The 11,937-nt window shown below is 33.5% G+C and overlaps 1 long non-coding RNA gene across 1 annotated transcript; it reads right to left on the bottom strand.

Annotated features, from left to right (window-relative positions):
- Positions 1-5,005: 5,005 nt before the first annotated feature.
- Positions 5,006-10,281, bottom strand: LOC108997604. The gene is made up of 3 exons (XR_004798048.1): positions 9,803-10,281; positions 6,378-8,316; positions 5,006-5,339 (listed from the first exon to the last, which is right to left on the bottom strand). It is a non-coding gene; the product is annotated as an uncharacterized LOC108997604 (long non-coding RNA).
- Between the last annotated feature and the right edge of the window lie 1,656 nt (positions 10,282-11,937).

Raw genomic sequence — 11,937 nt, 5'->3', positions numbered from 1 at the left:
TTTGAAAATTAGTTTAGACTTTACTGTAGCTATATTCCAAATATTTAGAATATAGCTAATTCAATGTGAGAGATTTTATGACCTAATAGCTAAATTCTCATTAGATTTAGCTTTTACCTAATCCAATGAGAATGCTCTAAGAGCACTAAATAAGTGGCCTTAACAAACTTTGATCAAAATCTGATTAGTAAATTTATTTTTATAAATTTAGCTAGCCACTTTTCAATAACATGAAATAACAGGTTCAACAAATCAATCATTATTCTATTAAAATATTAATTTTGAATTTTCATTTATTTGAATTTGAATTTGAATTTTAATATTTATTCGTTATTAAAAAACTACACATTAATTTTCTAGCGTTCATATTATTCCAACAAATAATGTTTTCTAACGATTTTTTTTTTTTACAGCGGTCTTATTTTTTTAACTGATATATGGTTGTATTAAAATTTATGGTTGTATTAAAATTTTTGACTGTATTATTGTTGTATAAATATTTATGGTTGAATTAAACTTTATTAAAACTTATGCTTGTATTAAAATTTTTGGCTCTCAAAATTGAAAACCATAGCCCAAAAGAGAAAAAAAAAAAAACAAATACACACGGAATCAAGAAAATCGCAAGGAAGAAGAAGAAACCTAGTAGGCATTCAGTCAAGATGCCAAAATACTAGAAGAATCCATAAATCAAAGAAGAATCCAGCATAAAACCTATAATCCAAGAAAAAAAAAACAAAGAAAGAAAAATGGAGTTCGGCGTGGCTTACTCTGGCAACTATGGGAGTTGATGGCGTTTCGCGGTTTCAATGGTGGGAGTTGGGGCCTTCAGTGCGTGGGTTTTGTTCAAGTGAAAGAGAGGAAAGGCAGGCAACGGGTTTTGTTTGTGAATTTTTATTTCACTTTTTCTTCTTGCGCAGGGAAGAAATATGCAGCGAAAAGATAATTTTTTACTTCAAAAATAATATTTAGCCAACCTTTTGGGCTCAACAAATTTGGTTAGTGATATAATAATTTGTGGCTAAAATCACTGTTCATTTATTGATTCTATTATTACACTTTATTTTGCACATTAGCTATTCCTTAGCCAAAATTTAACTTGGTTGAGCCCATTACTAATACTCTAACTTTGTAAGCTTGTTTGCCGTTCATTACACAAATGCTAGCTAGCTAACTCAATAGGTATGGGTTCGCTTCAACTCTTGCAGGATAATAAAGGATCGTTTGGATTCACTCATGTCTTCCATTTATATTTGAATAATACTACTATGTCTCATTTTTGTTGAGAAATAATCTCACATTGCCCAGGATAAGGTCTAGCTTGAGTATGTTTATAAAAAATGGACAATCGTCTGTTGGAAAACCAGTTTTATGATATGAGTTAGACCCATAAATTTTTTCATAGTATTAGAGTCTGTCACGAGACGAATAAGAGCTCATACTACTTATCCTGTGACAAAAACCATGAAAAATACTAGGGGTGGGCAGCGGGCCCCCAGCACTAGGGCAGTGGATCCTGCCCCCGCCTCCTCAGGCCGGGGGGAAAACCTCCAAACCCCGCATGGTGCGGGGCGGGGTGCGGGGGAGGTTACCCCCCGCCCCGCACCATGCGGATATCACCCCTAAAAAATACAGGCATGCACTTGAGGGAGAATGTTAAGAAATAATCTCACATAGCTTATGGACAAGGTATAACTCGGACAATTTATAAGGAATGAACAATTCTCTCTTATATAATCGATTTTATGAGATGAATTAGGCCTATAAATTTCTTTAATTTTGACTGCTCATGCATTTATTTATTTATTTATTACTTATTGATTAAAGAAGTGACTATAAGTATATTGATGTATTTTTTTATTTTTTTTAAATATTTAAAATGTTAAAAAATGTAAATAAAAAATAAAATTTATACTAATAGTCACGCTAAACGATTAAAGCTGGACAGCACACTACTCAATCCTTTTTGTGAGTGATTGGTAACAAGAAGAAAAACAGAGAGCGTTTGGAGGTTCTGGAAAGAAATTCCTCTGTATATTTAATACTGTATTCTTACATTCAACAAGATAGAAGCCGTAGCCTATATACCCAGTGGAGCTCTAACAAACTAACAGAAAGTAAAACAAATATTAACAAACTTACAGAAAGTAAAAAGGGAACATGTATTTACAGCTGTGTATAATAAAGAATAAAGAATAAAAATATAAACATAAACGACATGTAGCTTATTTATCCTTTATCATCTAACACCCCCCCGCAAGATAGAGAATAAAGATTAATTATTCCCATCTTGGACATATGAGCTTGCATGAGATAAGAAGGCAAAGATTTTGTAAGTAAATCAGCAAGCTGTGTCTGAGAGGCTACATGTGCAGTAGTGATGCTTCCATCTTGGATTTTATCTCGAATTAAGTGGCAATCAAGCTCGATATGTTTTGTTCGCTCGTGGAAGACCGGATTGGCTGCAATATGTAAAGCAGCTTGATTGTCACAAAAGAGAAAGGCAGGCTGTGGATGATGTAGACTGAGGTCTTGCAATAAATACTGAAGCCAAGTTAACTCAGAACAAGTGGTGGCCATGGATCTGTACTCAGATTCAGCTGAAGATCGGGAGACTACATTCTGCTTTTTGGATTTCCAAGAGATAAGTGATTGGCCTAAAAATATGCAATATCCTGTGGTGGATCTTCGGGAGTCAGGACAAGAGGCCCAATCACTGTCACAATATGCTCTTAGCTGTATTTGAGATGAGGAGGAGAGGAGAATGCCTTGACCAGGGGATGTTTTGAGATATCTCAAAAGCTTGTACACAGCAGCCAAATGAGGGGACATAGGCTTGTCCATGAACTGACTTAGCAATTGGACAGCAAAGCTGATATCTGGCCGTGTGATTGTGAGGTACAATAGACGGCCAATGAGTCTCCTATAAATGCTAGGATCAGAAATGGGATTGCCAGTTTCTTTGCTAAGTTTGAGATTTTGTTCCAAAGGAAGTTTTAAAGGTTTACAACCCAACATACCCGAATCTGAAAGGATATCTAAGGCATACTTTCTTTGACATAAGTGGATGCCCTTGGATGATCTTGCAATTTCTAAACCCAAAAAATACCTTAGGCAGCCCAAGTCTCTTATTTTGAACTGAGTATTGAGAAAAGTTCGAAGAGAGGAGATGGAAGTATTTGAATTGCTAGCAACTAGGATATCATCAACATAAACTAAGATGGCAATATAGAAATCTCCTTCTTGTTTGGTAAACAAACTATAATCAGATTTGGATTGAACAAATCCAAAAGATAGAAGAGAGGATGTCAACTTAGAATTCCATTGTCTTGAAGCTTGCTTAAGGCCATAAAGACTCTTAAGGAGCTTGCACACTTGGTGAGGTTCACCCTTGGTGTATCCTGGTGGTTTTTTCATGTAAATTTCCTCAGTTAGACCACCATTCAAAAAAGCATTATTTACATCAAAATGATGTAAAAACCAGCCTTTAATAGCTGCCACACTAATTAAAAATCTGACAGTAACCATCTTGGCCACAGGTGAGAAGGTATCAACATAATCTACACCTTCTACTTGAGTGTAACCTTTAGCTACTAGCCTAGCTTTCAACCTTTCCAAAGTGCCATTAGAATTGAATTTTACCTTGTAAACATACTTGCAATCAATTGGTCTTTTGCCTGCTGGTAGATCAGTTAGTGTCCAGGTGTGGTTCGTTTTCCAAAGCTGTAATTTCAGCTTCCATGGCTCTACACCAAGCAGGGTCCTTAACGGCTTGTTTGTAAGAATGAGGCTCGGTATGCAATGAAATGGAAGAGGTGAATGCTTGAAAAACAGGGTTAAATTGATGATAAGATAAACAATGAGATAAAGGGAAAGGTTTACCATTGGAAGTAGGAGCCTGCTTGGAACTTGATTGCTCATAAGGGTGCTGCATGACATGGTGACAATGGTAATCCTTGAGATATTGGGGGGCTGTTCTAATCCGAGAGGATCTTCTAAGAGTAGGTTGTGGAGTAATGGCAGGATTTGTGAGAGGAAAAGATGAGGTTGTAGGTTCGGGTGATGAGTTGGGTTGTGTAAGTGTGTGGACAGGTGTAGGAGTAGGTGCTGGTTGGGGTGTGGAGGATTGAATTTCAGCAGTGGGGAGATGGTTGGGAAGAGTTGAAGTGCTGTGTGGGTTGTGTGAGAAAAAAAAAGGAGATGTGAGTGGTGAGAAAGGAGAATCAATTTGTGATGTGGGAGATGGATTGAGAGAAAAAATTGGTGATAAATCTGTGGGTGGAGAATGGTTAGAATTAATGGTGTGGAAAGGAAACACAAATTCATGAAAAATAGTATCTCTTGAAATGAAAATGATGTTGTTTTGAATATCTAAAAGTTTATATCCTTTAATGCCAAAAGGATAGCCAATAAAAACACAAAGTCGACCTCTAGGCTGAAATTTGGTTCTGCCTTGTGAAAGAGAGGCAGCAAAACATAAATATCCGAATACTCTCATATGAGTATAGGTTGGTTTTTGTTGAAAAAGTTTTTCATATGGTGTCTGGTTGTTCAAAATGGGTGAGGGAAGTCTATTTATGATGTAAGTGGCTGTGAGGACAGCATGATTCCAATATTTATGGGGCAAACCAAATTGGAAAATGAGAGCTCTAGTGACATTTAATAAATGTTGGTGTTTCCTCTCAACAATGCCATTTTGTTGAGGGGTTTCCACACAACTTCTTTGATGAATGATGCCCTTGTTATTAAAAAAATTCTTTCATTTGAAATTCAACACCATTGTCACTTCTTAAGATTTTAAGTTTCATGTTAAATTGTGTATCAATCAAACTATAGAAAGATTCAATGCACTTGCGAGTTTCAGCCTTGGTTTTGAGTAAATAAAGCCATGTAGAACGAGAAAAGTCATCCACAATAGTTAAGAAATATTTGGAACCATCATGTGCAATAGTGGGGGAAGGTCCCCAAATATCACAGTGGATGATTTCAAATATTCTAAAGGAAGCATGAACACTATCAGGAAAAGGTAATTTGTTAAATTTTGCCAAAGGACACAAAGTGCAAGGTATTTCATTAGTAAGAGATCTGTGAGTGTTTACAGGAAGATCATGAATTAATTGAAGCCTATTTTTGGATAAGTGACCTAGGCGACAATGCCATAGGTTGTATGGTGTGATATTTTGTGTAACAGAAGCAGAAAAAGTGGGATTTGTGTGTGGTTTGTGTTTATAAGTGGAAAAGTAATTGGTGAGGGCAGTAGATGGCACGGCAGAACAATGAAAATGGTAGAGTCCATGCAGCAGGTCACCCTTCCCAATCGTTGTCCAAGAATGTAGGTCCTGAATAAAACAGTGAGAAGAAAAGAAGAGGAAACAACAATTATTTGATTTTGTCAGCTTTGGCACAGAAATTAAATTGAAATTGAAGGAAGGAACAAAAAGAACTTCTGTGAGAATAATAGTATTGGATAAATGGACAGTATCAACATGTGTCACAGATGTTGAACTTCCATTGGGAAGCTTAACAGAGTATGAAACCGTGGAGTGAATAGAAGAAAACAAGGAGGTGCTACAAACCATGTGGTCTGTAGCACCAGTGTCAATTATCCAATTTGTGTTTGATGAATTCAAAGAAGCATGTGTGTGTGTTGAAAAACAATTGAGTATACTAGACATATTGGATTAGGAGGTAGGATTTGATGAACTGGAATGCAGAACATTAGCCGAGATAGGATCCTGCGTTTGAAGTAGAGCTAGCAGCTGCTGATATTGGAGATTTGTTAAACCCACCTTATCCTCACCAACACCAACAGATTCAGGAGCAATAGAAAGATTAGCATGAGAACTATGAGGCTGTTTGTTATGGAATTTGTGACCCGGTGGATATCTATTAAGCTTATAGCATTTTTCAATAGAGTGACCGAGCATATTGCAATGGGTACAAAGGGGAGGGTCGGCATTTCCAAGTTTGAAACAATTTTCCACAGTGTGACCTGAGATTTTGCAGTGAGTGCAATAGGGGCGATCTTTTCTGGGGTTGGTTTGATTTGTGGGAGATGATTTTGAAGGAGTATACGGTTTCTTGACAGCAAGGGCTAGGGTTTCAGAAGGTTGGGAATGGGAAGTGATTCGGTGGTGGCGCTCTTGTTGCTGTACAAGGGAAAAAACTTTGGAAACAGGGGGAAGAGGGTCTAATAGCATGATCTGGTCACAAATTGGAGAATAGCTATCATTCAAACCCATCAAAAATTGAAGAACACAATCCCGTTGGGATCAGTCCAAAAAAATCTTCATAGTGCCACAAGAACAAGTGGGGAGGGGGTCATAAATTGCCATTTCATCCCAAAGAGTTTTGAGATTGCTATAATAGATGCTTACCGAGTCATTTTCTTAGGAAAGAGAAGCCAAAGCTTTCTTCAATTGGAAGATTCGGGGCCCATTTTGGTGAGACAACCGCTCATGAAGATCCATCCAAATTTCGTAGGCATCGTCGACAAAGGCAACACTGGATTTGAGAGAGGTAGTGATGGAGTTTTGAATCCATGACACTACCATGTCGTTGCACCGATTCCAGAGGTCGATTAAAGGACCAGCGGGAAAATTGGGTTTGGTTAAGGTGCCGTCGATGAAACCTAGCTTATTCTTAGCGCGTAAGGCACGTTTCATCGAACGGGACCAGGTTGTGTAATTTTCGGTAGTGAGTAGATCGGCAACAAGGGTGATTGAAGGACTATCGCCATGATCTAAACGGTAAGGATTTGTAGGATCTGCAAGATTGAGATATCAAGAGGGAGGGTTTGTAAGGGGATTTGAGTGGGTTGGTGAATCGGGTGGAGTATTTGATTTGGAGAACTCCATTTTGCTCTCAATGGCTCTTAGATACCATGTGAGTGATTGGTAACAAGAAGAAAAACAGAGAGCGTTTGGAGGTTCTGGAAAGAAATTCCTCTGTATATTTAATATTGTATTCTTACATTCAACAAGATAGAAGCCGTAGCCTATATACCCAGTGGAGCTCTAACAAACTAACAGAAAGTAAAGCAAATATTAACAAACTTACAGAAAGTAAAAAGGGAACATGTATTTACAGCTGTGTATAATAAAGAATAAAGAATAAAAATATAAACATAAACATAAACATAAACATAAACGACATGTAACTTATTTATCCTTTTATCATCTAACACTTTTTAATATTCGAGTGCTTTTACAATCTGGTAACATTGTAATTAATTAGGACATGCATTTCTCAATTTTCAATATATTATATTAAATAGGACTCGCGCCAAGTGGAATATTGTAGAATTCTCAAATAGGGATGAATTGCAGGCCAATTGAATATTTTTTTATAAGTGTTTTTTTTTTTTTTAATGAATGACGGTTATGCAAATAATTTGAATATATATAATTTCTATTACATTAGTTAATTATAAACTAAATCTTAAAATATATAATTATATTAAATATCATTATCTAGTTCCCATCGATCCTGCATGCCGTACGTCATGGTTGTCCACTCCACTCTCGCTCTCGTTGTCGTGAAATTGGATGCTTGTGAGGATGAGAATCACCTTCAAAGTTTTTTATGTTCTCAAGGCCTAACATATGGTCTTCCTTCCTTATGCCATGAGTGCCTAAATAAACTATACAAATTAGCCTTGATTTATCACTTCAATTACATCCTTTACATATATAATAATATTAAAAATATTTATTATAAAATCACTACTTATTTCAAAAACTTTAACTAATTAAAAAATATAAATTTTATTATTTATATCATATTCTTAACGCACTCTCTCACATATGGGCCAATCTCTTTTTCAATGAGCAGGTTCAACTCGTAAAATATTTAATTAAATAGACAAATGTATAGTTAAAGTTCAAATTCAAAACTTCTATTCTAATGCTATTTATTTATTATTTATTTCTAAAACTGATGAAAAGTTAAATTTTATTATTTATATTATATTCTTAACATTTACAACCAGCCAATCTCTATCAATTATTGTGGTCCTCACATACAAAAAGTTAAAAAAAAAAATCCATTAATGATATACACAAAAGACATTATACAACACATTACATAATAATATTATAAAATAAAAATATTTTTATAAAATTATATTACTTTTATAAGATATTTTACAAAAATATCCATCATTTAAAATATTATTATGTAATATGTTGTACAAAATATTACATATAGATCATTTTCCACTCTGGATTTCCTCTCCTTTTGATTTTAAGATCTTGGTTTCCAACTTAAACCAAATCCTAAATGACGAGAACATTCTTGATATACCCCGAATCGAAACTGACAAAAAAAGAATGCAAATTAGATTTGAGGTTTTAAATTCAAAGTTCGAGGCAAATGAAAGATAATCAGTGCAAATAAAAATATAATGAAGGTGACAAATAACGAGAAGTATCCTGCCACGTCCACCAAGAAAAAAAACCATCCATGGTTTCTACAGATAGTGCAAAATTTATTTATTTATTTTTTAAATAATATTTAAACTCTTTAAACATTTAAAAAAATTATAAATTAATTAAAAAACACTTCCTTAATCAATAAGTAAAAAAAAAATGTGATAAAAATATCATTTCACTAAAAAAAATAATACACAAAAAAATCAATTTTTTTACTTAATAATTAAGGAAGTATTTTTAAATAAATTTATAAATTTTTTAAAAATGATTAAAGTTATATAAAAAATATTTGAAAATAAAATTTTAAAAAAAGTAATAATACATTATACTTTTCACAATAAATAATGTAAAATAAAGATATTTTGTAAAATAATATTACCTTTATATGATATTTACGAACGAGTTTTTATTAGGTACAAATAATTTGACACATCAAACAATATACCAATGCTAACATAAATTTTTAAATTAAAAAGTAGAAAATTTTTGAAAGAAGAATAAAATCTTCTATCAAAAATTATTTCTATTTTTAATTTACACCGTTTTAGTGGACGGATATTTTACATGTCAGCATGATTGAACGGTTTGATACGAATAATCACTTGTAAGAAAACTTTTTCTTTACAATAATATCACTTATTTTAAATCATAATAGTATTGTGAAAAGTATCATCTGCGACCATTTTTCCAAGGAGAAACAAGAAAATCTTATCAAACAATCCGAGCAATATCAAAGGCTAGCAGGAAAAAGTAGGTAAAGGGAAGTATGTCAAGAAATCGTTGGAATGGAAGGTCTAGGATAGAACTCTCTAATGGCCGTCATTCTTTCCTAGCTTCCCAAAACCAAAAACTCCGTGCACTTTCCTCTTCCCTTCCCTCTTCACCTCTCTCTCTCTCTCCCCGTGTGGGTTTAGATTCACAAAATATATTATCTACTCTCGTTTTATCATTATAATTTTTTTAATTTTTAAATCCACCCTGAGTCTCTTGTATTTACGCATGACTCACACTGAACAACAAAAGGAAGTCCAAAAGAATTAGAATAAAAGTAAATTATTTTGTCCACCAGATCTGGATTTCTTTTTGGGGGTAAGAAGCCTGAGCTGAGTTTTTCTCGCTAATATACTGAAAATTCTCAAACAGACACCCAGATGATGCAGAAAATAAGCTTGACTGACTTGCGTTATGAGCTTTATCCCATCAAATTAAAGTCATGGATAATTGAAAAAAAATTATGAAGAAAATGATATTCTTACACACTTCTTGATTATCATATCAAAATGCATCATTATCCCAGCAAAAAAAAAAAACAAACTTTGAACTTGATGAAGCAACAAAAATTAGCCGAGAGAGAGAGAGCATATACTTACTAGACTGAACCAATCAACCCAAGCAGGAAAAGTAAGCGAAAGGGAGGAATAGCAGGAAACCAATGGAATGGGAGGACTAGGAAAGAAAAAATATGTTTCTGACGAACAGATTTATTTTCTTTCCTGCCATCCCATTCCGAAGAAATTCCATAACTCACTTTCCCCTTCGCTCTTCCTCCTTCACCTCTCTCAACAATCACCCTCTATATATACATAGAGAAAGGAACAAAGATATTGCAGTTTTTCATATGAGAGTAGAGAGTAGAGAGGAAAGGGAGAGGAACCACAGGAAATTTGCGGAATGGGTGGTTCGGGAAAGAAAGAAGGTGTACCGAAAACGCCTGGTAATTTCCTTCCCCACCTCCCCATATCCATGAACTTCGTGCAGCCAGCTCTCTCTGTCTCACTCCCTTTCAGAGTTTGGAAATTAATAAAGAATCAAAGACGCGTTGATGTCAGACTTGTGGAAATGGGGAAGATGAAACATCCATCGCATTGATTGATGAAAACAAAGAAAAGTTTAAAAAGAAAAAGAAAAAAAAAAAAGGAAAAGATCCTCAATAACTGTGCCAATTGGGAAAGTGGGTCACGGCGTGACTTTGAGGACAAGGACAAGGAGACAAGCCACGTAGTATTCACGCCAAGAAGGACAATAAATAAAAACGTAGGCTACACGTTAGCTCGAAAGATTCCATCATGTGATCTGCAAATCCATTAATGTACTGACGCTGACATATCTTACTTTTCCGACAACGTATTAATATTTGCAGATCGCATTAGCTTTTTTTATTTAAAAAAATAATATATATTTTTTAAAGAATAACAAGTTGTTCTATTCTTATTCAAAATTATTTTCGTTTTTAATTTGTATTATTTCACTAAATAAATGTCTTATATTTAAGTTTGATGCACAATTTAACACGTAAAATCACTTGTGGAAAAACTTTTTTTGATATTTTGAATAAGAAAATGATGTATGGAGGATATTTCGGTAAGGGAATGCGCACCAACGGTCCACGTGGAAAAGAAAATGATGCGTTTACAAATCTCAGTTCTGTTTGAGCAAGCCTCTTAAGAGTGTTATGGGATGTTAAAGTGAATTGAGTTGAGTTGAGTTGAGTTAAGATGATAAAATATTATTAAAATATTATTTTTTAATATTATTATTATTTTGAGATTTGAACAAATTGAATTGTTTATTATATTTTATATTAAAATTTTAAAAGATTATAATGATGAATTGAGATAAATTTAACAACCAAACTCACTAATCTCACCTCACTTTCTCTCCGAAAACTTTCCTAGATCTCGCACAAATTCACTGTGTTTTTATTTCCATCTCTCCCAAATTTTTTCTTCCATCTAACTCTCCTCTCGGAAGTATTTTTCAGGTGAAATGAACCTACCATTCTCCTCCATCTTACTCTCCTCTCCTAATTTTTCCCGGGTCGATATGGCCAGTTTTATAACATTGCCCAGTTTTCTATAATCTACCCTTCTCCTCTCCGAAGATTTCCAATGGATTTCTGAACATTGCCCCGTTTTCAACATTAAAGTTACGAAATTAAAAAAATAGAAAAATTGTTGAAAAATAAAATTTATGACTCGTTTATTTTTATATATGAAATGAGATTAAAATTATAAAATTAAATAAATTATTGTTAAAATATATTTTTTAATATTATTTTTATTTTGAGATTTAAAAAATTTAAATTATTTATTTTATTTTATATTAGAAGTTAAAAAAATTATAATAATTAGATGAAATGAATTGAAATATTTTCTGAAAACAAAATAAGCCTAAAATTTGATTTGTTAGGATTTCGTGGATGGAATAGGTTTTTTCGGTTAATGTTATCAAATGAGCTAATACTTCATCTTTTATAAATGAGTTGAAATTGATTGAAATAGTTTGTGAATAGTAAAATAAAAGTTGAATTATTTATTATATTTTATATAAAAATTTAGGAAAGTTATTTTAAAATTTGAAAAAATTAAATTATTTATTATGTTTTGTATGAAAATTTGAGAAAGTTATAATGATAAAATGAGATAAATTGAAATAGATTGAGATGGATTACAAATATAAATAAGATCTTAATTGTTAAAAAACCTTACTCTTTCCACTCAAAAAG

This window comes from Juglans regia, chromosome 13, assembly GCF_001411555.2.
Source record: "Juglans regia cultivar Chandler chromosome 13, Walnut 2.0, whole genome shotgun sequence".
Taxonomy (NCBI): domain Eukaryota; kingdom Viridiplantae; phylum Streptophyta; class Magnoliopsida; order Fagales; family Juglandaceae; genus Juglans; species Juglans regia.
The sequence above is the reverse complement of the archived record's forward strand: the minus strand, read 5'-3'. Positions and strand labels throughout refer to the sequence as shown.